The sequence below is a fragment of the Electrophorus electricus genome, chromosome 1 (genome assembly GCF_041902795.1).
Source record: "Electrophorus electricus isolate QZ-2024a chromosome 1, ASM4190279v1, whole genome shotgun sequence".
In the NCBI taxonomy this organism is placed as follows: domain Eukaryota; kingdom Metazoa; phylum Chordata; class Actinopteri; order Gymnotiformes; family Gymnotidae; genus Electrophorus; species Electrophorus electricus.
Genome location: NC_137497.1, coordinates 2,146,792 through 2,172,865, shown reverse-complemented (window position 1 = coordinate 2,172,865; position 26,074 = coordinate 2,146,792). Strand labels below are relative to the sequence as shown.

General features: G+C 38.9%; 1 pseudogene; it reads right to left on the bottom strand.

Moving 5' to 3' along the window:
• LOC113569366 (pre-mRNA-processing factor 17-like) overlaps positions 1 to 25,409 on the bottom strand; it is a 34,234-nt pseudogene extending 8,825 nt beyond the window's left edge.
• Between the last annotated feature and the right edge of the window lie 665 nt (positions 25,410 to 26,074).

The following is a 26,074-nucleotide window of genomic DNA, read 5'->3' as shown; positions in this document are numbered from 1 at the left end:
ATTATGAAGATGACCCAACATTTGAACTCTGCTTTGCTATCCTCTGTGCAGAGGCGCCCATACGGAGTGAACTGTCCAGGGATTTGTTTCACAAAACCCATAGCTGCTACTTTGGTTAAAGCATTGATTGGGCAATGGTTAAGATACTTTGCTTGTACTCAGAAGGTTGCCAGTTCAAGCCCCATTGGTGCCAAATTGCCACTGTTGGGCCCCTGAGCAAGGCCCTTAACCTTCAATTGCTCAAATTGTACTCAGTCAAAATTGTAAGTTGCTTTGGATAATATCGTCAGGTAAATGTAAAGCAGGCAGTACTGACTGATAGATATGATATACCTATGTTTGTCTAAGGGTATCTGAAAATAACTGACATCCAGTCAGGAAGACTTCTAAAAAGAGCCAAGCACAGTAAAACACAAGTCTGTTTTGCCATTATTCAGCTCTCCTTATACAGGCTTCCAAAAGTTTCTTAAATGGTTAGGGATCAGATATTGCATGTAGCAACAATTTATTTTGCAAAAGTAAAAATCACTCATCTTAGGTATAGAACCCAGTTATCTGTAACTTATTTTATTCGTATTAGAGGGCAACCGCTATAAGATTTTCAATGGCTGATGGCAATATTTAGAGAGTAGGGAGGCAGATGGGCAATATATAATACTGGTATAACTTTTTGCACCTTATAAAATACAACAATTTAATATTAACAACAAATGCGACCAAAAATTGCAGAATTTAACACTGTTATTGTCTGCATTATCTCTGTTGTAGATCTGCACTCTGTATTACAAAGAGTAATTGCTTAGAAAAACGATTTGTGAATCCCCCAAGCCACCCACCATCCTCAGAAACAGCCATCAGAATGAACACCACTTTGTTTTCCCCAGAGGCATGCTCAATAAGTCTGAGTGTGAGGGATAAAACCTACCTTGATCTTACAGTCCATAGAGCAGGAGAGAAGCAGGTGGCCAGACCCAGGAAACAACTGAATGGCGCTGACACCCTACGAGTGGAAGGTGGAGTGGAGAGGAGATGAGCCAACTGTGTGTGTGCACTTCATGTGCAATTAAACACCACCTGCTTTCAAGAGCCATTTACAAGGGCCACGAGGTTAGCTTCTACTCTTTCGCACACTGGCGTCATGGCCCACAAATGTAATGTTCAGTGCTGCCTTAATTGAGAGCTGCGTCCTGATTATTCTGTGGCTGCGTGGATAAACTAAACAGAGAATGTTTTGAAGGAATGAATGACTGCACCCAGTGTTGACCACATTTCCCACCATTAATAGAATGAGCCTGGACTGATGCCTTTTACACCATAACGAACAGTGGAGAAGTGGTAACAGAAGCATCAGGCCTTGACACGGGTACTGAAGTGCTCTACTAACTTCAGTAGCACCCTGACCGGTTTTCTGTACATATTTCATGTAAAATGGGGGCATTTCAACAGCAAGCTCACTTTGCTAGCTTAAGTGCAAACATTTTTGATTTCACACAGACATAACTGACATCACACAATGTATTCACATTCAAAGTTTAGATGCCAATACAATGTGACTCCAACAGACATCAACAGCTCCAAGGTTCTGGACTTGGGATTGGCACTGGGAACAGAAAAGAATGTGGGGGAGCTGATCTCAAATCAACATTCTGACACTTGCTAAAATAAAGGAAGTGCTCTGAGGCTGACACACAGATGGAGAGATGAAGAAAGAAAGAAAGGGATAGAAGAAAGGAGGAGCAAGAAAAGAAGGAGAGAGACGGGTATGTTGACCTCCAGTGCTCCAGAAAACATCGTGAGTGAATATCAGACCAGGCTAAGGAGTTCACAAGTCCCTTTCCCTTTTTTAAAAATAGTTTATAAAGCACCCTTGGCTAGAAAAGTCCAATATAAATGTAACATAATGATTTCATAGAGACTAAACTGAAAACAGGATGTATTCCAGCTCAAGTATTAGTGCAATCTCTATTCAAAATAGCTGAAATTAATATTTTGTTCATATGTGCCACTTCGTAAAAACACTTCCATTCAAAAACGGCACCATGTAGGCAAGTAATTTCTCCGGATATTTCCCACCAAGCACAAACGCATCCTCCTCTGTAATGCATTTCCCTTTCGCTCTCTCACTCCCAAATACATGCACAAAACTAATTTGTCATTCCATCATCATTATGCACTAGATATCACTATGCATTAGATAATTAATCAATCAGAGTCGGTCTACTCTCACTCATAAAAGCAGATGCGCACGCATGTGAACATGCGTGCACATGTGAATGCACAAGAACACACACACACACACGCCTCCTCACCTTGGTGTGCCCGGTCCAGACGTGCAGCTGCTTCTTGGGCAGGTAACATTTGTCAGGTATTTCCGCCGAGCGCAGGTTAATGCCCACGTCCTGCGGGACGTGCAGGTACTAGCGGCCCTGGTAGTCATACGCGTCTTTGACTGTGGAGCGAAGACACATCAAAGGGTGAGGAAAGAGGCTTTTAGCCATTTCAACAAAAAGAAAATCAGAGAAACTTGAGAGGGATTATGGTAGTCCTGCTAGCTTTAAGAAAGTAACGGGAGCTGAACAAATTCATGCTGTGGACAAAAGTAAATCTGACTCTGTGAAGCGTAATGGGATGGAACAGCTGCCATGTGTCTTACCGTGTAGAATGGTTTTCTCCTCAGCAAAGGCCTCTTCCTCATTCTTGCCTCTTTTCTGCCTCTTTGCTGTGATTTCGTCCAGCTCCTTCTACTCCTCCTATCAAACAGAATATGACAGAGTGGGATCCTCAAAGTGCAATTGAAGTAAATGATATATAAACGCGCTGCCTAGGCTAAACCTAGCCTTTATGTTGTGAAGTAACGGCTAACAAATTTGGATTAGACAGCCTGCCAAAAGGTGCAAAGCAAGCAAAGATAAAAACAAAAACAAACAAAAAAGCCCAAGTGATTAACATAGAGTGTAAGGAACCCATGTGGGCAAACTCTGACCTCTGAAGGTTTGGCCACGTCCTTCTTATCCTGATACTTGGCCCAGGGCCCCAAGAAGCTGTCGATCTCTGACGCGTCTCCCCCTTTCACCCGCTTCCTCTTCTCCTTCTTTAGGCCCGACTCAAACACGGTCAACCCTGTGGAGAACAGATGTGCACAGCTGCAAAGAACTGTCCAAGCAGCAACAGGGAAGGTGGGATGGGGTGGTTGTAGCTTCAGGCAGACCCACAACCAATTGCAACCAATGAGCAGAGAAAAACCAGGTCATGTCTAGTACCTTTCTTTTTCTCTGCTTCCTCCACTGCTCCTATGTAGCTGCTCGATGAGACTTGACTGCTGTCCACAGATGGTCTAACGCATACCCTATTAAAATATAGTGAACATCTCGTGCTCAGAAATAAAGATTTAAACTAAGTATGAATATTGCATAATACTCACTATAACTAGTGTGGTGAGAATACTGACAACACTGGCTACTGCACCATGATCAAATCATTCTGAGACACAAATTCTCTTTAGTAAATGTAAAATATGCATGTCCCTTACCGAAAGTGGAAAACGTCCTTCTTTGTTGTTCAAACATGAAATCGTTGACATGGGCGGGCTCAGCATATCCAGAAAGCATGTTCCTTGGCGCAGCTATTTGCTGCGTTTTGAATGGATTAACTGGTCCAAACTACAACACACAGAGGACGGTGCTTTACGTTAAACAAAACACTGAAATGGTTCCTTTACCACATATAAACTCTCTTGACCGTGACCTTACCTCGGGTGCAAACATGGTTTCGTAAGTAGGGTTGTAGAGGAGCTCTTTGAGTGAGGGATCAATGTGTGTGCCCGTCTCAACATCTTCCTGCAATACAGCAACACGAACACATAGTAAATTAACAGTCTAGATGGCCAACGAACGCTGGTTATTTAAGAAGTCAGGAAATAACGAAGCTAGGCAACATTAATGAAGGAAATTATTAAGATAGCCACCTAGCTAGCTACTTTGCAAGCTATTTACACATTGTGTTACTTCATGATATTCTTAGTTACGCTAGCGTTGTTGTCTTTTAGGCGGCACACCACACTTCATGTCACTGTGTATGAGTCCTATATAAAGGTTTTAAACATAACCACACGAAGAAACTCGCGTCAAATAAAATTTATCTAGGTAGCGTTAACTAGCTGAGCAAGTTATTTAGCTGGGTTAGCTAACTAGCTAATCGAGCTACCGTTAGCGAGTAAGCTAGTTAGCGTTAGCTACCCAGACATGCTAGCCGACATGTACCATACCTTGACGGCGACCTCAGGTGCTGAATTAAGAACAGATAAACTCGTCTTTCTTACAGATTTTAAAGGCTGAAGATGTGAGACTGCGTCTGGGTCTACTTTCTCGGGACTTGTATTGGGCTGATTCATTTTCTGATTCTGAATCACTCCCGTATGCAGCGAGACAACCTGCCACTATCGGCATCTTGAATGTTGTTGGTGTTCGTCACGAACATTAATATCATTCATTAATGTTGCCTAGCTTCGTTATTTCCTGACTTTTGATTTTGAACTTTGAAGAATACAACAGCTTTGATTAAATGATTGAATATGATATATTAATTCAAAGGAATTCTGTTTTCACTTTTAGAACCACTTTGAGATCTTATTTTTTTCAGTTTCAGACTTTTGGTCTTTATTTGATCAACAGACACTTTACAGTGTGAGGTTTCTCACTTCATGGTAGTTCTGAGTGCAGCATAACATCTGCTTGTGATGGCGTCCACTCCACCAGAACAACCTGCTGTCACCAGCGCTGCTTAGAGTAGGACTTCAAATTATTTAACTAAAGAATCTGTAAATGGTTGAAATGATCAAACTACTCAAAAAAAGAAGAATACAGCAGCTGACGTCCAGTATAACATTTATATAACATAAAAATAAGATTCTACATCTTTAACTGACAGCTAATGCTCCAATCACTGAGGAATGAGTACCAGGGTGAGCCACATCTATTTGTTGATCAGACTTTAGTGGAAAGCCAAACTTCTGTACTGCCTCTAAGAAGAAAACATAAAGGAACTCACTTACTCTAGTTAGTACACTGAGAGCACGTTATCAGACTATATTCAATATTACATTATGTTACATAATGAACTAACCTATAACTCACTTACTCTAGTTAGTACACTGAGAGCACATTATCAGACTATATTAAATATTACATTATGTTACATAATGAACTAACCTATAACTCACTTACTCTAGTTAGTACACTGAGAGCACATTATCAGACTATATTCAATATTACATTATGTTACATAATGAACTAACCTATAACTCACTTACTCTAGTTAGTACACTGAGAGCACATTATCAGACTATATTCAATATTACATTATGTTACATAATGAACTAACCTATAACTCACTTACTCTAGTTAGTACACTGAGAACACATTACCAGACTATATTCAATATTACATTGTTACATAATGAACTAACCTATAACTCACTTACTCTAGTTAGTACACTGAGAGCACATTATCAGACTATATTCAATATTACATTGTTACATAATGAACTAACCTATAACTCACTTACTCTAGTTAGTACACTGAGAGCACATTATCAGACTATATTCAATATTACATTATGTTACATAATGAACTAACCTATAACTTTGCCATCAAGGTTCACATTCATCATATTAACCCTAAGACATCACAGCACATCAGCTGTATATATTTAGCTAATAAATAATAAATCAATTACATTTACTACTGTTGTGTCTACTGTTGTGACTGTGTTTGGAGGAATGACACTTCACTAAGAGATATGGAAATAAGAGAGAGGACTGTGTTTGGAGGAATGACACTTCACTAAGAGATATGACAACATCCTGAATGCTGACTCTCATTGCTGTTGAGTGCTTTGATTTTTTGCACAGGTCAAATAAAGACAAAGTGGTATAATGTATGTGTGTGAGAGAGAGAGTGAAGTGTGTGTGTGTGTGTGTGTGTGTGTGTGTGTGTGTGTGTGTGTGTGTGTGCGTCTGTATGTGTGTGTGATAGAAAGAGAAAGAGAGAGAGAGAGGTGGTAGTGTGTGTGAGAGTGAGGTGTAGTGTGTGTGAGATTATATATATATATATATATATATATATATATATATATATATATATATATATATGAGAGAGAGAGAGAGAGAGAGAGAGAAGTGTACACTAAGTGTACACAAATTTAAGCGGCCAATTATTTGCACTTTTTGAACAAAAGGATAAAAATATACCTCCCCCTTCTCTTTACTGCTCTCACTTAATTTAACACAGTAAATCTGTTGACCTGGGACTTCATTTAAGACAGTATATCAGGGCAACAATGCTGTAGACCTTCGCACACTCACACCATAACTTGGATCATAAATAACAACTGGAGAAAAGTGATGACAAAACAGCAGGTGTTAATACACAATGATGGTCTGATCAAACAGGTATTAATGGACGTTTCTCCAAAGCTCTCTAGAAAGTGAGATTAAAAACAGAAGGCAAGACAGAGGACTGTGATTGGAGGAATGACACTTCACTAAGAGATATGAAGATAAGAGAGAGGACCGTGATTGGAGGAATGACACTTCACTAAGAGATATGGAAATAAGAGAGAGGACCGTGATTGGAGGAATGACACTTCACTAAGAGATATGGAAATAAGAGAGAGGACCGTGATTGGAGGAATGACACTTCACTAAGAGATATGAAAATAAGAGAGGGGACCGTGATTGGAGGAATGATACTTCACTAAGAGATATGGAAATAAGAGAGAGGACCGTGATTGGAGGAATGACACTCACTAAGAGGGAGAAGGATAAAAGACCCCAGAATTAAAGTTTCAGTTGATGTCAAGGAATTCCTTTGTAGTAACCCCTGCTGGTATCAGTAGTACAGAAGTTCATCTTCTGATTTTTCAACTTCCTGAATGCTGACTCTTATTGCTGTTGAGTGCTTTGATTTTTTGTACATGTCAAATAAAGACAAAGTGGTGTAATGTATGTGTGTGTGAAAGAGAGAGAGAGAGCGAGGTGTAGTGTGTGTGAGAAAGAGGTATAGTATGTGTGTGTGACAGAGAGAAAAGTAGTGTGTGTGTGTGAAAGAGGTATAGTATATGTGTGTGAGAGAGAGAAGTGTAGTGTGTGTGAGAAAGAGGTATAGTATATGTGTGTGAGAGAGAGAGAAGTGTAGTGTGTGTGAGAAAGAGGTATAGTATATGTGTGCGAGAGAGAGAAAAGTGTAGTGTGTGTATGTGACAGAGTGAGAGTGAGGTATAGAGTGTGACAGGGGTACAGTGTGTGTGTGAGAGAGATGTATAGTTTGTGTGAGAGAGTGAGGTGTAGTGTGTGTGTGTGTGTTTGTGATAGAGAGAGAGAGAGAGAGAGAGAGAGAGAGAGAGAGAGAGAGAGAGAGAGAGAGAGAGAGAGGTGTACACTAGTAGCTGAGTGCTGTAGCACAGCAGGGTTCCAGAGAGGAAGGAGAGAACATGGGGTGTATGAGAGAAAGCGTGATGAAGGAGAGGAAGAGGAGGAGAGTGGTGCTGTCATGTGCTTCCGTCACACTTTCTTCATGCTAAGAGCTTTCCGCTCTTTCTCCGCCAGTTCTTTTCACAGAGAACTTTCAGAGCTGCCCATTTGTTTCCTTTGATGCTATTACCCCTCAAATCTAAATACCCCCAACAGCCAAATAGCCCACTGACAGCCCCGCAACACCTACCCCAGAAAGCAGCTTTACAAATGTCAAAGTCCAAGCCCCCAGTGACTAAGACAAGGGTGACAGTGGCAAGGAAAAACTCCCCAGAGCAAGAGGAAGAAACCTTGAGAGGAACCAAGACTCAAAGAGGAGGGGGGGCAGCATCCTCCTCTGGCTGACATTGGACACTACCCCATAGCCAATTAGCCTTCACTTCAAATTACAACCACAGGTACTGCAGAACTTCTACACCTGCACTATTGAGAGCATCCTCACGGGGAACATCACAGTCTGGTTTGGGAACAGCACCAAGCAGGACAGACAAGCACTCCAAAGGGTAGTGCGTTCAGCAGAGCGCATCACTCACACGGAACTTCCTGACCTGCAGACCATCTACTACAAGCGGTGCCAGACCAAGGCCAGGAGGATTGTGAAGGACCCCACCCATCCCAACATTAGGCTCTTCTCTCTGTTGAGGTCAGGGAGGCGCTTTCGCTCCCTGAAGACCATGACAGAGAGACTGAAGAGGAGCTTCTTCCCACAGGCCATTCGGGCCCTGAATCAGGGAAACCTATAAACTGTGGGGACCACCACCACCATGTAACATAACTGTATATATATAGATATTCTATTCCACCATGTAACATAAAAACTGTAAAAACTGTAAATATATAATTTTACAAATAGATCTGTACATTCTGTACATTGTGTACATATACATACACAACCATATACAATGTGCATTGTGTATGTAAACATAATATACATATATTGTACATACATTGATAATATATTTTGTACATATATAGAATATATATTTTTCTATGCACCCGTTTTCTTTTTTCTCAGTTTGGACAGAGAACTCTCAACCATTTCACTGCGAGTTGTACTGTGTATGACTGTGTATGTGACAAATAAACCAAACTTGAACTTGAACTTGAACAGTCCTTAAACAACTATCCCATCAGCCAAACTGCCCTCAACCATTTCCCACGCAGCTTAATACCCCTAAACAACAATTACCCCATTAGACTAACAGCCCTCAACCACAACTACCCCAACATCTAAATACCCCATCATCTTTCTCCAACTACCCCAAAAGCAACCACTTGGTAATTCCCTAGCAGCCATCTGGGACACCATAGCAACCATTTGGTAACATCCTGCCATTCACATAACAACTCCCTGGGAATGGCTTAACAGGTCAACAGTATTTCAGGATTCCATTTTATATGCAAGAAAAATTACCCCCACAAAAATATATCCCTCAACATTTACCCTAGCAACACCATAGCAACCACATTTATTATGCTAATAATCCATCATTTGTCATATTAAAAAAAGAATAAACTGATTTTAAAATCTACTCTACATCACATGATGTCAATGATTAAATGTTAAATGTAATCCTGCAATAATGCCGAAATCCTGAAACACTGTTAAATGGTATTTAAACATGAAATGTAATTTGCTGTGGAGTAGTTGAGGATGGGAGGATTCTTAGCTGTTGACACATGTTGTAGCTAGATTTAAATATACTGTCACCAAGTTTCCCCCTTTCATAACCAGTTACCCTCCCTCAATGTTTCTATACTTGTAATTTGTCTTTTTTCTAATGTCACTGAATAAGAGTCAAATAATTTCCCCACATTATGGTGTCATTGTACAAGAGCCAAAATACTTCAAAGGAATGTTTGTCATTTACTTAATTTAAATCATTTTACATTTAGACTGGCTGCAGTTGCTCTCTGTATTCGCTGAATACAGAAGGTTATGATTTAGATGGTAAAAACTGATGCCAGTTTTATGAAGTATTTAAAAGGAAACAAAGGCTAAGCCACAAATTTTATTCTTTAACTTACTTAGAGATGATGTGAGGTAATCTGAACATACAGAAACATAAATGAGGACATCAGTGTACATTTACAGCATTTGCCGACTTACAGAAGTGCATTATAGTCTCTGTCAAATACAGATGTTCATGTGAAAATAGAGAGGTCAGTGCCAGTAATACTCAGGATAAAGTCCTGATTAGACTGCAACTTGGATGTCGGCTAAAATGTCATAATTATGTTAAGAATAAGCTGTTATTAATTAATATGTTCTTAGTGTGTTGACACTTTTAATAGCAGCAAATACCTACATTACATGTTTTTAATAGAATCCAATGACATATGACCAGTTGTAAATACATACTGAAGTTAGCTGACTGACTAACATGTCTTGCATAGAGTGAAAGTATCCATTGGTCTGTTTCTGTTTTATATGTGGACAGCTAACTCTTTGTATTCTGCACAACAATGCATAGCTGTATGATAAAAGCACTTCAGCTTCATATGTGTATTGTTAATTTTGCTAATTTACAAATGCTTTCAAGTATACTGGTATTTCCACATAATCTCAGTAACTTCAGAACCACCGCAGTTATGCAGAAATGGCAGTTTTAATAACTTTCTACTCACTTTTAATGGATCTGACATAGACCTATGGACATACAGACACAAAAGCAAAATATTTAAACTTATAAAATTTCTCAAAAAAATATTCTTTTATCTTGCAAACAAAGTCTCAACTAAACAATACTGGCTTGTAAATATTTTTGTGATATCTTTCAACTCATATGAGCCTGCTTTATATTAAGAGTGTATTTTGTACATTTATTGAAAAAACAAGTGAGCTGTCTACTGCTTCCAAATGAAATTTGACAAAAAGTCAAATCACTGTCCATCTTAATATGCAGTCACTGTCCATCTTAATATGAAAGATTAATCTTACTTTTAGAAACTAACCTATGGAAAGAGAAACAATTATCTTAATATAAGCATAATAATAATATATAACTATAAGCATAATATCAGCATAGGGCTGAGGCATTGCTATGTTTACCCAGATACAAATAAGCTCTAACTAATTAATATGTTGTATGCGTACTGTCATGTACCTACATATTTGCAATAATAAAATCTAACAGGTCACTAGTTAGTTTAAGGAACAAAATTCCTCTCGAATTTAAGTGCAGTGTCTCTCGTTGCAAAACAAAATGAATCATCAATACTTTTAGGACGAAACAACTCACTAAAATGCCTCAGACGTTTGCTGCCACTCACAGGCCTACATTTAGCTGCTAAACGGCCAGTTGTCAGCTGACTAATTAGCTCGCCTACCAAGCTCTTGGCAAACGATACGCAAGCAGACACCCACAGTTTTAGATTTCATTAGGCATTGTTAGTTAGCCAGCTAGCTAACTTAACCAAATAAGACTGTAGCTGAATAAAGCAAGCCCCGGACCAAACATACACACATTTATCAGTCTAACTAGCTAACATAGCTAATACAGTTAGCTAGGAGTTTTCTGTCATGTTCACAACGTTAAATAACTATCTAGCTAGCTAATAAACATGACAGAATTACACCATCATAGATCCAAATTATAATTACAAAGAACAACACTATTTTGTGACAACCATCTAGCTGTAATGGTTGGGTAATTTAGCTAGCTGGCTAACTAGCTTAGCTACCTTTCTTGAAGTACGTCAGCTAACTAGCTGGCTAAGTTAGCTGGCTAGGCTAGCTAAGATACCAGTTATAATAGACGGAGCATTTCGCTATTTATATCTAATAATACATTTCCTAATTTTTATTTCCTCATTCCTCAAAACATTATTGTTTTGTCAAATTACAACGTTTCTCTTTGTGTTATATGTTATATGAACGTTGAATGATACTTATGGGAAATGCGCAGCCGTTTCGCCGCAAGTCGATAGAAATCGGTTGAGCTTTCTCGTACTTGGATGCACAAATTTCATTTTCTTAAAGCGTTTAACATAATCAAACATGATTTAATTTTCATTTAAACAGTACAGACCCTCTTCTCTCCCTCACTCCTGCAGCCAGAACTATAGGGAGAAATAATCAAACCCTCACCCACAACTACCACTCAGCCAGTTACCACTCAACCCTAATTATCCCCACAGCTAAACAGCCCTCGAGCTCCTGTATATATTATTGTTAACTAGTGTGTATATTATTGTTAACTAGTGTATATATTACTTGTTAACTAGTGTATATATTATTGTTAACTAGTGTATATATTATTGTTAACTAGTGTGTATATTATTGTTAACTAGTGTATATATTATTGTTAACTAGTGTATATATTATTAACTAGTGTGTATATTCTTGTTAACTAGTGTATATATTACTTTTTAACTAGTGTGTATATTATTGTTAACTAGTCTGTATATTATTGTTAACTAGTGTATATATTACTTGTTAACTAGTGTATATATTACTTGTTAACTAGTGTATATATTAATGTTAACTAGTGTATATATTATTGTTAACTAGTGTATATATTATTGTTAACTAGTGTGTATATTACTTGTTATCTCGTGTATATATTATTGTTAACTAGTATATATATTATTGTTAACTAGTGTGTATATTCCTTGTTATCTCGTGTATATATTATTGTTAACTAGTATATATATTATTGTTAACTAGTGTGTATATTATTGTTAACTCGTGTATATATTATTGTTAACTAGTGTGTATATTATTGTTAACTAGTGTATATATTATTGTTAACTAGTGTATATATTATTGTTAACTAGTTTATATATTACTTGTTAACTAGTGTATATATTATTGTTAACTAGTGTATATATTATTGTTAACTAGTGTATATATTCCTTGTGTCTCTAGTTTTGTCGCTGGTTATTGTTCACTCATCCTGTGTTCACTGCACTAAGCCTCCATTTATATTAAGCCCCTGTCGTGTTCGCTGTTCGTGTAGCATGTGTTCTTTATTCCACATTTTTGCCATGTAACCTGTTCCCAGTTGTGTTTCTGTCGGTGTATTTGTTCTTTGTTATTGTGTTTTGCTTTCGTTTTCTGGCTCTGTCCGTCTCTACATGTCGACCCCCATTCTACTGACCCTGATTTTGTTCCAGTATGTTCCAGAATACTTGCGTCCTCTCATTGGTCTGTTCCAATTTGCCTCTCGAATTTTCATTGGCTCTCCTGTTGCTATCCCGTTGCTGTGCTGTTGCCTTGTCTCACTTCTGCTTTACAGCGTGCGGTAAGTGAAGCCGAGCGCCCTTTTTACATTTTCCCCTTCGCGTCCTTTCCTTCTGGCTTTAATTCCCGGTCTCGGTACGTCAAGACTTTACTGTAAAAGTGAGATTTAATGGGCGAACCGCCCGAGTAAGCTAGCCGCTCGTTAACCTGTCTGTCGGTCATTTCTGTGTGAAATACAGTGTCTGACTATCTGGCTACATGACATGATTAAAATGATTTAAATGACTGATTAAATTCACCCAGCGCGCATGGAGTGGTGCTTCACAACTCGAGATGGACTGTGTTGCTGCTTGTGTGGGGAGGCGTGTGTGTGAGTGTCTGACTGAGTCACCGAGTGCCTTTGAACGTGACTCCTTTCTGATGGCTGAAATTATTCATTGAGTTCGTATGCAGGCAAAGTAAACATCAGATATGTTCACATTTATAGTTATTAGAAAATATGACTCTGAATTAATTAACACTTTCCAGATTATGCAGTTATTAAACTGTCAACACACAAATTCAGAGATTCATTCTGATTCTCTTTGTCATGATGGGATTTTTGATGTAAACATAAATAAGTAAATAACCTCTGAAATATTTGGTGTTCTGGTACAGGTGTAAACACCACTCTCTCACAGAAGCCCTGGTGTTCTGGTATAGGTGCAAACACCTCTCTCACAGAAGCCCTGGTGTTCAGGTACAGGTGTAATGCACCTGTCCTTTGTCAGTCTTTTGTCATTTCCATACTGGGCTACTGCCCCTCTCTCCTGGCAGGTCTTTCCCTCTGTGTCATCAGCCCCTTGCAGCTCACCCAGAATGCTGCTGCACAGCTTGTCTTCAACCTCCTAAAGTTCTCCATGTCACCCTCCTGATGTGTTCTCTCCACTGGCTCCTGTAGTAGTTCACATCAGATTTAAAACACTGACACTCACCTACAAAGCCAAAAATGGACCAGCTCCCACATGCCTAAAAGCACCAATCAAAAAATCTCTTTTTACTTGTTCACTGTGGAATTTTTCTCTGAGACATATTGGTTATTTGTAGTGGGAGAATGAATGAATGAACGAATGAAGTAAGTTTTAGTGGGTAACAATCTCTTCTTCTGTTCTGTGGTTACCCACCTTTCATTTGAACTTCATACTGGTTATGTTCAATAATTTCAAGTTGATTTCTCAAGGTTATTTGAAGAAAAATTGCTTTTCATCTGGAAAGTTATGTAGTCCATTCATATTAATTCCTCTGTTGTCATGGTTACTGGTTACAGCACTTCCCTTCTGCAGCTACTCTGCAGTTATTGCAGTTACTCCACTGCTGCGCTCCCTTCATTGGCTCCCTGTAGCTGCACGCATCAGATTTAGAATCTTGATGCTTGCCTACAAAGCCAAAAATGGAACAGCCCCTTCATACATGAGGTCAATGGTCAAAGCCCGATCTGTACCTCGAGTACTTCGAACCTCAGTACTGCTCAGCTTGAAATACCTTGCTTCAGGTCTCATGGATGACAAGCATTGAGACCATTTTCTGTCCTGGCTCCAAGATGGTGGAATGAACTCCCGCTGGCTGTCCGGACAGCAGAATCCCTTGCAGTCTTCAAACGCAGACTGAAGACCCATCTATTTGCAGAATATTTAAAGGACAACTGACACTGCTCCCTTATTGACTGACTAATTTAGTACTTATTGTAGGGCATTATTTATGCTTTTTAACAAACTCTAGCACTTATTGTTTATAGCACTTATCATTGTTTAAGATAGACCTTATGTATTTTGCACATCTAGTTTATCAGCATTCATCCCTGTATTCTACAGTATTCTAGTTCATTGGTATGTTTAATTCTAGCCTACTATACTGTACTTGGATATATTCCATGAGTAAATGACAAAACACTTTTGTAAGTCGCTCTGGATAAGAGCATCTGCTAAATGCTGTAAATGTAAAATGTAAAATGCAGCTGCTGAATTTTATTCCTCTGTGGCCCTGCTGCCACAAGCCCCGCCCCCACCAGAACCAACAGCAAAGCCACTGTGGAGCTCTGATCTCCACATGACTGGACTTCTGGTACACACAGAAGTGATCATACAATATATACCAAGTTAGTAAGATAAGCCAGTCTGACACTGTAGGCTACCAAAATATGAACCACTATTTAATCAGTACCGCTGTAAAATCATATGTATATATACAAAGCCAACCAAATCAGATGATTTGGAAACTGGTCTCCTAGCTAGTTGTTCACATTGAGTTGTTCATGTTTGAAATATCAGGCTTGAAATATTTGCCTGTCAGCAAACAAGCAATGACATCTCTTACTTATTACTAACTGCTTTGAGAAAAGCTCAACAAATCATTTTAATTACGAGATACCATAGACCTCTGTATCAGGACAGCAGGACGGGCAGATTGATCGGGGGTGATGTACCCCTTCAGACTGTGTGCTTGGTGGATACTGTAGGAAGGAGGGACATTCTAGATGGACCCAAGTGCAGAGGAGGAAAGGGAAGTGGAGAAGAAGAAGAAGCCAACCAAAAGATGTAATGACTACAGGGAAGGGGAGTGAACTGAGAGAGTGGGAGCACTACAGAGCACTGCACTACCTGCTACAATACTGGAAAGACTAAAGAAACACACAAAGGTAGACAGTGCTTGGTGATTGGAGAAAGACACATTTGACCAGCCCAGTATAGGAATCAAACCACTGCCCTCACAAGGACATCCATATGAACCACCACACTACAGAGGAGATGCTTAAGATAGCCAGAGGAACAACTGACAGATAGACAAACAACTGATAGAGCAGGGAATTCTTCGTTCGAAAAGCAACTAGACACACACCACCACTTATTTACAACCTTCAGCTGACACTTTTATTCAAAGTGACTTGGAATCATGGCTGAGTAAAACTTTGAGCAATTGAGGGCCGTGCTCAGGTGCCCAACAGTGGCAGCTTGAACTGGTAACTTTTTAATTACTTTTTAAGTCAGATACCTTAACCATTGATCTTCCACTGCACATAGCAGCCTAACAACAACAACAACATGCTACCAAAACAGTATAAAGAAAATTTCAGTAGTTACAATAGTAACCACTTCAATAACCACCACCATTCACAACTCCACCATCACTCTGATGCTCCTTAATACCAAAATCCACCAAATAATAAAACATCATGACACAATAGTTATAGATGACATACAACCTACAGAAACAACACTAAACACACACCTTTCAACTGTGTAAGTATGAATGACCTCTTCATTACTGGTGTCCCTGATCATGTAAAAAATCCACTATCAGATGGTGCTGTTCCTCTCAGCTCAACAACAGAGATGAGTGACACTCTCCGAGTGTATTCAGGTTCACACTTCAGTGAGTGGCCATCCACTGTGCAGATCTGTCCACTACAGGGAGCAGCTGCACCTGTGCTGTCCTCTACTGACTCTGATATGAGCAAATCCAACATCAGAGGTTCACCAAGCTTAATCTGAACTGAATAATTCAAAGCTGAGGAGAAATCCAGTAAGGAACTTCATTATAATATAAAGTTGCTTTGACAATGTAACTACAGAGCTGCAAATCTGAACATTAATGATAATTAATGATTGTGATGTTTAAAATTCTACATTCTACTGCTGATGCAATGCCCCCCCCCGCTATATTTAGCATTTAGCTTATAGCTCTCTTAGCCTCACCTCAAAGTCGTTTAGTGCAAGTCAAAGCCAAGTCTAAAGTAACTCAACATGTTCAAAGTCAAGCCTAAATTATTCAGAATTGCAAGTCAGCATACTAGTTAAGAAAAAAAAAACTTTAACATCTATAACAAAAACCAGGAATTTGCATAGAAATATGAATTGTATGCTAGCAGCTGTAATGTATGATTAAATTTAAAAAAACATCAAGGTCGTGGGTATAAATGCAAACTTGCATTCTGGTTTTATTTAACTCATACAAATTTGTATATGTTCATATAATGTATTATTCTTATTTGTTCTCTAAACTCAGACTCATTCGCGGTGTGACATTAGACATTTTTGTTATCATTGGGCACCTGCAGGCCAAAGGAAAATGCTATTATACAGTCATGGTTGGGTTTATCTTGAAAAATGTGACAAGTGTGTCAAAGGAAAGCACAATTAGAAAAGCACTCGACCAGTTTATAAGGAAATGGACAATTGTTGGCTCTACAAGCTTTGTTTTCTTGAGAAACGCTTAAACAGATTATATGTGCTATAAATAGGGCATTTCCTGATATTTTGCAAGAGGCGGGACCACTATAAACAATTCAAAATAGTTTCTGCTCATGTAAAGAATCTTTCTTGTCCCAGTTAAGGATTAATATTAAAATATAAAGGAGCACAGAAACAAAAACACAAACAAAAAATAATACATACAAAATTAAATCAATGCAGGTTAACTGGCATGCATACATTTTAAAGACACTGGAAAAGAAAATCTTTGCAAAGAGCTCAAGTATACTTGAGATAATAACTGAGAATAATTCAAGAAGTTACTCATTGTTGGATATCTGAATACAGAAGCCTAAAGATCCCCTGGGAACTTTAATTCAAATGGGTTCTTTGAGGAATCCCAAACATTCTTACAGGTACCTCTAAGAGCACTAGGGAACATCTGAGTTCTTAGTGGAGCCTCTAGGTTCTTGGAGTAATCTTCAAGGAACTAGTACTTTTTTTTACTGTGTAGGAAAGACATTCTAATGGATTTAAAAAACTTTATGAAAATGTTTATGAAAATATAGGCCTTCATGACGACATTTAATGGCAAAAGCGTTGAATTTGATATTTTTGCAGTACTATGCAGTAGGCATTATAGAAAATGGACTTGGGTAAGTTACATACATTTTTATTTCAAACAAATGAATAAATAAATGAACAAATATACTAGGAAATCACATGGACACCTAAATTTTCTAAGGATCTGCATGAATTATTCACAATGACCAAAGCAGAAACTGATCAGAGCGACCAGCAGTGTGATCAATGAACAGAAGAACAGAATCACATGTGATGAGGCAAAGAATGAATGTTAGATTTGTCTATAATGTTAGTTATCAACTACATTTTATAAATGTGTATATCGGCCTCTGCATATATGTGCGTGTAGAATATCAGATATCAGCACTGGCCCAGAAGTCCCATGTCGATGTATCCATAATTAGATTATCAGACACAACTATAAGGTGGGTTATCCGACTCCTATAAGGTGAGTTATCAGACACTCCTATAAGGTGGGTTCTCACACTACTATAAGGTGGGTTATCAGACACTCCTATAAGGTATAAGGTGGGTTATCAGATACTCCTATAAGGTGGGTTATCAGACACTCCTATAAAGTGCGCTATCAGACACTCCTATAAGGTGGGTTATCAGATACTTCTATAAGGTGGGCTATCACACTAAGGTGGGTTATGAGACACTCCTATAAGGTGGGCTATCACACTACTATAAAGTGGGTTATCAGATACTCCTATAAGGTGGGTTATCAGATACTCCTATAAGGTGGGCTATCACACTAAGGTGGGTTATGAGACACTCCTATAAGGTGGGCTATCACACTACTATAAAGTGGGTTATCAGATACTCCTATAAGGTGGGTTATCACACTCCTATTAGGTGGATTATCAGACACTCCTATAAAGTGGGTTATCAGATACGCTTATAGAGTTTCCATGTTTTGTGCTACTTGTGCAGTAGTTTATAAATCAGCATAAACAGCTGGAGAACTCTAGAACATCTCACTGGTAAGTGAAGAGCACCATTTATAAACATTTACTATGTTATGTAAACATGAGTTTACAAACAGTAGAAAACATACATGTTTACAAACAACAATGAAGACCAGTAACAAGGTTCGTAGAGTAACATCAACTAGAAATGACTGATGAGAGGAGAGCAGACCAATGAGGAGACGTGAGCATTTATCAGTGTGTGTGCCTAAGAGACGAGGAGATGTGAGCGTTTATCAGTGTGTGCCAGAGACAAGGAGAAGTGAGCGTTTATCAGTGTGTGTGCGCCATGAGCCCGTTTTATACCAGCATCTGTGCGGCATACGTGGACAGTCGCAGTCGCCCCAACACACTCGCTGTTTCCACCGGACGTGATTAGTGTGGTTTGGCTAAGGCATGGAGGTCGTTGTTCACATTCTGTTTTCACATAATGGGTCGTTTAAAATGTCTTTACTTTTACCTCAGAATTAAACCTAACATAGACAACATTTGAGTGTAGAAGAGGTCAACAGTACAGGTCACTGTGCCGTGACCACTGCTAGACTTCTTCTTACACTACGTAACTAGAGCGTCTTCCATTACTGTTCTCTGATTAATAAACATGAGCGCCTGTGACTTGTTTGGGTCTCTCCTCCAGAGCAGCTGCTCATCCAGAGCGTCTGAGAAGGCGACTCCACAGAGCAGCTGATCTCTCCCACCGCTGCACTACGAGCCTCACTGTCAGTGAACTTGCTTCAGTTTAGTTCTGTTGCCTGGTTTTACCACCTGACGCTGGAACCTTTGGTTTGTGTTTGTGTTCTGGAGAATAAAGACTCTCCTCAACGACATTCACATCACACTCCCTCCCTGATACCATCACTCTCCTCAACCACACTCACGTCACACTCCCCCTCCGACACCATCACACTCCTCAACCACACTCACATCACACTGCCTTCCCAACACCATCACACTCCTTAGACACAAGGAGCCTCCACCGCCTTGTTCACGAGTTGGGACTGGATGAAGATCGTCATTAAAACTACTTTAGGATGTGTAGGACACTGAGTGATTCCACTGGGAACTGAACAAGTGTAGCCCACTACTGCTGAACAAAGTTTAGACTAAAGCTGCCTATCTTCTGTTTTGACTAGGGGCCTCCATTGTATGGTACAGCAGGGATCCTTCATTCTGTTGTTTCCAGGGAGGAGCTGCGGGTTTGCTGTGCAGCAGATGGAGAAATAAACTCCAAGTGTGTTTTTCTGCTTGCTGTGATCATTACTGCAGCTGTTGGAAGCGGCTACGCTGATCAATACGTGTTGCTAACGGTTATCGTGTCTGGTGTTAAATGGGCTTTAGGGATTGTTCATGTGATGGATTTTGAAAGCAAGGTGTGCCACATCACGGTGCCAAGTAGGTAAACACTAGTGAGAGTACGGCAAGACAACACTGAGAGAAAGTCAAACAGAACAAGACGGCTGATAAACATCTCGAAAACTAAACGGACGGAGTTCTTTGTTTCGAGTGCTGTACAGCGTTTCCTCCATGCTGGATGAGTAGAGGGAAATACAGTGAACATAGTGGGGGGACGGGGACATGTCCCCTTCAAAGTTTGGAGGACGGTAAAATGTACGCCCAAACTTCTTGCTCACAGCATCCTTGTGATTTTGTTTTTAAACAGTGTGATTTCTCCTGGCTCTTAGATTTGGCCAGAATTATTATTTATTTAAAAGTCTTGTTATTTTTATAAAATGATGGTTGTGTACTGTGGAGGGAGGTACTGGGAGCCCATCCACTAATCACAGAGTTACTACAGATTCATGGAGGAGCATAAACGCTCAGCTCTCAGATAAAAAGATGGTGTCTAGTGGGATTAGTGCGCTGTGGAAATAAAGCACTTTGACTCACAGTAGTGTGTACTGGTGTGTGTCTCTGAGTTTGGTGTTTCTGGCACATCGTTAAGTCCTCGCGCATGTCTGACATGTGGAATGCAGTCTGTGTTCCTTTAGCACACCAGCTCCACTTTTCAAACGTTTGAAAGTGAGGTAGACTAAATGTGCTTTCTGCAATAACGTGAGACACTGACAGACCTGACGTCTGAGATTGTTTTTGTCCCAGAGGAGGCACATGTTGACCTTTGTCCTCCCTAACTGACACCTAGGTAACGGAGTAGGAACTGGAACGCAAATGGCAAACCAACACACAGAAACTGCCAAGCACAAACTGTCCTCCTATAATAAAACACCAGTGTTAATAAAAGCAGCTGGTGTTCTGTGACTGGCTCACTGGCCAATTAGATTAGCTGCTGATCCATCTCATTTGCATATCCCATCTTAAGGCTGGCATAACTGTGTTTCCTTTATTTAATAAAGAGCTTTAAATGAACATTAAGCCCCTCCAGCTTTGTCTGTCTGATTCTGTAATACTTTACATATTAACACTTCAACAGTCCTTTGAGTTTCCCATAATTATATTTGACTGTATTAACAACTTATACTTCACTCAGTATTAGCTATGTCCAGCCAACATACTTCTTAACTACACCAACAGGTTATATGTTACTGAAATAACTATGTAATATATGTAAAGTTAATTAATATTGTATGAATTGTTTCTTAATAGCTGATTCACTAATGTTATCAGTCACCCTCTCAGTATAGCGTGTACTGTAAAAAAGGTCTAGTAATTAGCCAAGCATTCAGGCATGAAAGGAGAATTTCAGAAAACACAACAGTAGGCAAGTCTGAAAGAATCCTCACTAATCAGTTTAGCAATTTAAACATGAAAATGAAACATTCTGGTTTCACATGAGATTACACTACTCATACATACATGTTGTGTAATTTGCTCATTGTCATTTATGTAAACAATCATAAACTGGAATATATAATTGTTTTCTTTTCTCTATGTCTTGCCCTGCCTGCTTGGTGCTGTGATGCCACACCACTCTACCTCATTAGACCCATACCAGTATCTAATTAGACCAATACCAGTACCTCATTAGACCCATACCAGTACCCCATTAGACCAATACCAGTACCTCATTAGACCCATACCAGTACCTCATTAGACCCATACCAGTACCTCATTAGACCCATACCAGTAACTAATTAGACCAATACCAGTACCTCATTAGACCCATACCAGTACCCCATTAGACCAATACCAGTACCTCATTAGACCCATACCAGTACCCCATTAGACCCATACCAGTACCTCATTAGACCCATACCAGTACCTCATTAGACCCATACCAGTAACTAATTAGACCAATACCAGTACCTCATTAGACCCATACCAGTAACTAATTAGACCAATACCAGTACCTCATTAGACCCATACCAGTACCCCATTAGACCAATACCAGTACCTCATTAGGCCATATCTCTTCTTAGTCTAATACCAAAAATGTAAAATATTGTGTGTGAGAGATTGCTGTTTATACTGTGTGTTGCAGACTGTGTGCAGGTTTACACATAAAATTGCAGATTCGATATTATCCACCAGGTGGCAGCATTTCAGAGTCTAGGGTTTCACTGTCTGGCTTTTTCCACTCTATGATCAGCACTTCAGCACTAGCTAAGTTTTTATATTTGGAAATCTGTAATACTGAAACACATTTAGGTTTGCTTTAGTTAGTCTTTTCTAAATTATGTTACTGTTTTTCACTTATATTGCTTAAAGCCAAACTACCTGAAATACACAAGTGATACACTGCTAATGCCACAGGTATTTAATACACAAAAGGTTAATGTAAAAATATGTAATCATCTATTCAAAATATTTGATCTTTTTGGAATACATCTAAACATTTATAATAATCTGCATTTAACCATACAAATGGATATTAAAGGCTTTTTATAATTAAAAGTATTTTCCTAGTCATGGTGTATTGCTCATGTGTTACACTCCTCACCGTTACACAAGTAATGAATGTTAGGACCTGCTGTGTGGAGTTTAGTCATTCATGTACTGAGTGTGTTCATCCTCACCTTTAGTCTGATTGAAGCGTTCCATTAATGTACCAATGTTGACTTTGAAGCTCTCCTGAGAACCCTTTGAATTCTGTGTGTTTCTGTTCCAGTAGTCTGGATCTTCAGCATCAACCTTCTTTATCCACGCTGTCTTTGGGATCGTTTTCCTGATGTTACTGTCATAATACATAAACTGCTCACCATCCACCAGACCAACAGCAGTGTACTCTGGGAAATTTATTCCTGGTGTGACTGCAGTGTAGAAGTAATGCAGAGAATGGGAACCTGTAAAAGTTTAAAGAATCACGTAAATTAGCATTTTTTGAATGCAAAGGGCTGACAAAAAACAAAAACATCAAATCATGTTAAACTGACATTTTATTTCTTTTCAAATTCTTCTTAATTCTGTTTTACCAACAGTGCTTAATCTTGCAAGTAAATGATAAACCTCCAACATGCAGGCACTTTATCTGATTTACTGACAGCTGTACCTGCCTGCTGAATAAATTAGCATTAATGAGCTACACTCCAGACAATCATTAGTTAATCATTAACGAGCTAAGGAAAACATTCATTTTACACTATAATACAATATGGGGCAAAATATACCAAGATACTGTGAATTACGGACTAAATAGCAATCACAGCTCAAAACTTGTGTCGCAAGACTGCTGACTACTGAATATTGCTGACTCTGCATACTGAGGCTTGTCTACACTAAATAGAGATAAATCCAAAAATTCCATTAAACTTACAGAAATGCAGCAAAGTAAAGATCAGTAAAGTTACTACTTTATCTGAAGTCACAGAAGGCTGCAAAGAGACTCTCAGGTTCACAACAAAGCATTTACCAGCTGCTCTGCTGTGTCAGCGCCTACCAGCAGTTTTTTATTATTGCTGTATTTAGACGTCTCATTACCATGTTCTGTTTTGTTTCTTTATTCCATTATGGAGAACAAAAACACTCTGCACTTGCACTCACATCTCTCTCCCTCCCTGCCGACGTCACATTTGTAATTAAAACACCAACACATTTCAAATAGGAACACACGTATTAAGAGTGCAACAAAACTTGCATGCTGCAATTAAGGTTTCCAAATATTCCAAATATTTAAGCTGTAATGATGGGGATCAGGACAAGCTTTACAGTATTCCATGGGAATTGGAATAAAATGTCTGTTAACATAGCAGTAATGCTGTGAGTATGGACATACATATAGTTTAATCCAAAACATTCTCAGCCTACTGCTGGGGTACAAGGGAACAGAGTAGAGACAGGGATAAAGGACAAATGTGTGGGGTGGGGATGGTGTTGGGAATATCAGGGAATGGGTGGGTTGAGGATGGTGTGAAGGTTGTCAAGAGATGGGTGGGGTATGAAGGTGTAAGGGATGTTGGGGGATGAGTGGGATGAGGACAGTGACCAGTCCTATGACCAGGACAATACAAGACACCCTGAGGCATTATGTGTATGTGAGGAGATGCATATTTACCAGATTCTGCACAGTTACTTCCTTCATCTGCGCTTCTTTTACGACGATTGGCCTTAGGACAGCCTGTAAAGATTAAAGAGTATATGTGCTTGAATTGACCATAAATGGTCAGGGTTATACTTACAGGGAGTGAGGTCTAATGCTCATGAGTTAAAGAGTGGAGCAGTTACAAACTTTTGGTTCAGAGAGAATGCAGAAAAAACAACAGAATGAACAGAATGTTGTTCGGTTTCCCATTAAAGTTTAAATAGATCTACAAAGCTGTATGGAGATGAAATTCTGTTCCCACTCCACCCATCCCTGACAGTAACAAAAACAGGTCTCAAACCCAGGTCTTGCAGGTGAAAAACATCTTCTCTTGACACATCTGCTAGTAAAGGGTCACTCTGTCATACTGTTATAACATCACTACAGACCTGGAGGTAAAGAGTCACTCTGCCATACTGTCATACAGTAAAAATGTCCAAAAGTAGTATCATGGGTACAGGAGGAAGTGTATTTCAAGAATATTGTGTAGTTATTTGATAACAGTTTGATTTGTTTGTTTGATAACATTTCAAAAAGTTTCAATTTAGTGATCCAGTTAGACATTTTATGTGAGTTTCTACAGTAAAGGTTATTGAAAGTCATACCATGGGTACATGAGAAAATGTATAATCAAGAATATAGTGGAGTGATCTGATAACAGTTTTATACATCTTAAAATATGATATACAAAATAGTCCAAATAGACATTTAACAGGATTTTGCCATCCCAATACAAATTCCTATAATAAAAATACTTCAATGTCATTCTGTGAATATGTTGGAAAGTTTTTTCCAACAAGATAATGAAGTGAATTGGTAATTTGATTTGTGTTTTTATGGAATTTTAAAATAAACTATACTGAGGTGATGTAATTTGTCTACTGTCTCAGTAAAAAACATTAGGAAATCTTAATCACGTATAGCTAAGTGATCTTTATGTAGCGGATTTAAATGAAAATAAGTAGATTTTTGAATTTCCTACAAATGTATTTTGTGCATTAGGCCTTAGTAAGATGTTTATTAGTTAATCTGTTGAACACATTTCATTTAGAGTCTCAATAAATGCGCGAGAGGTATCCCCCTACGTCATTTCACAAACGGGTTACCGTAATGCACGATGCAGGCGCGCACAGAGCTTTTGTTAAGCGCGGATAGCGTATTATTCCGAACCGGGCAAGCGTAATATTTCAATGAATTGGTGATGGGTTAAAATATTTTTGATCCAATCAACGACAAAAACGCAGCAGAATACAACCATGATCATTTGTTACAATGTAAAAATATGATAATCACTGAACTTGCCTCCAGATGCCCAGTGAATGCTAACGGCGAGAATAAGTAGGGCTCTCTTTAACGTTATTTTCTGGTCCATCCTCTTAGTTAAGACATGATTTCGCCTTTAATTTAAAGTTTAACTCAAGTCACGGAGCAGGCACGATGGCCCAAGAGCGAGAGTGTGGTAGTAGGAGGTGTAGCAGGAGTCCCAGTGGGTTTAAGTTCAAATACACAACACCTGTCCCTGGAGAACGATAGAACAAGTTAAGCAGCTTCAGAGACAAAACCAACCAAGCAAGGCAGCAAAAACAGAGCAGGACGTCTTGTACACGGTACAGAAAGAAAGTGAAAGATATTGTTCTCGAAGTGAACTTACATTTGAACATCAGGAGTCTTTGCGGAAATTTTATTCAAATATCAGTGTCACAGTAACGCTCAGAAAATGTTGCAGTTGAACCCACGTAACACTTGTAACAGGTGCCAATTTTTTTATAACGTAATAAAAAATTAAAAGTATAAACGCACATTACATTCATAAAGAATTACAATTTTACAATATAGTGAAGTAAAATCTTGAAGAACACTGAAATAGAGAACCATGAAAGTTAAAAGTGTTACACGTGCACACAGTGATTGTTAACACTATATCCACAAGAACTGATTCTGGTCCATTTATTGTTTAATTTACATATGCTTGTCCTAACTTGTGTAATTAATCAGTAAATATAATTTTGGCTTTCACTGGTATGCAGATGAGACACAGCTATAACTGTCCCTAGCACCTGACACTTACAAGTCTATCTGCTCCTTGACAGATAACACAACCAGTGG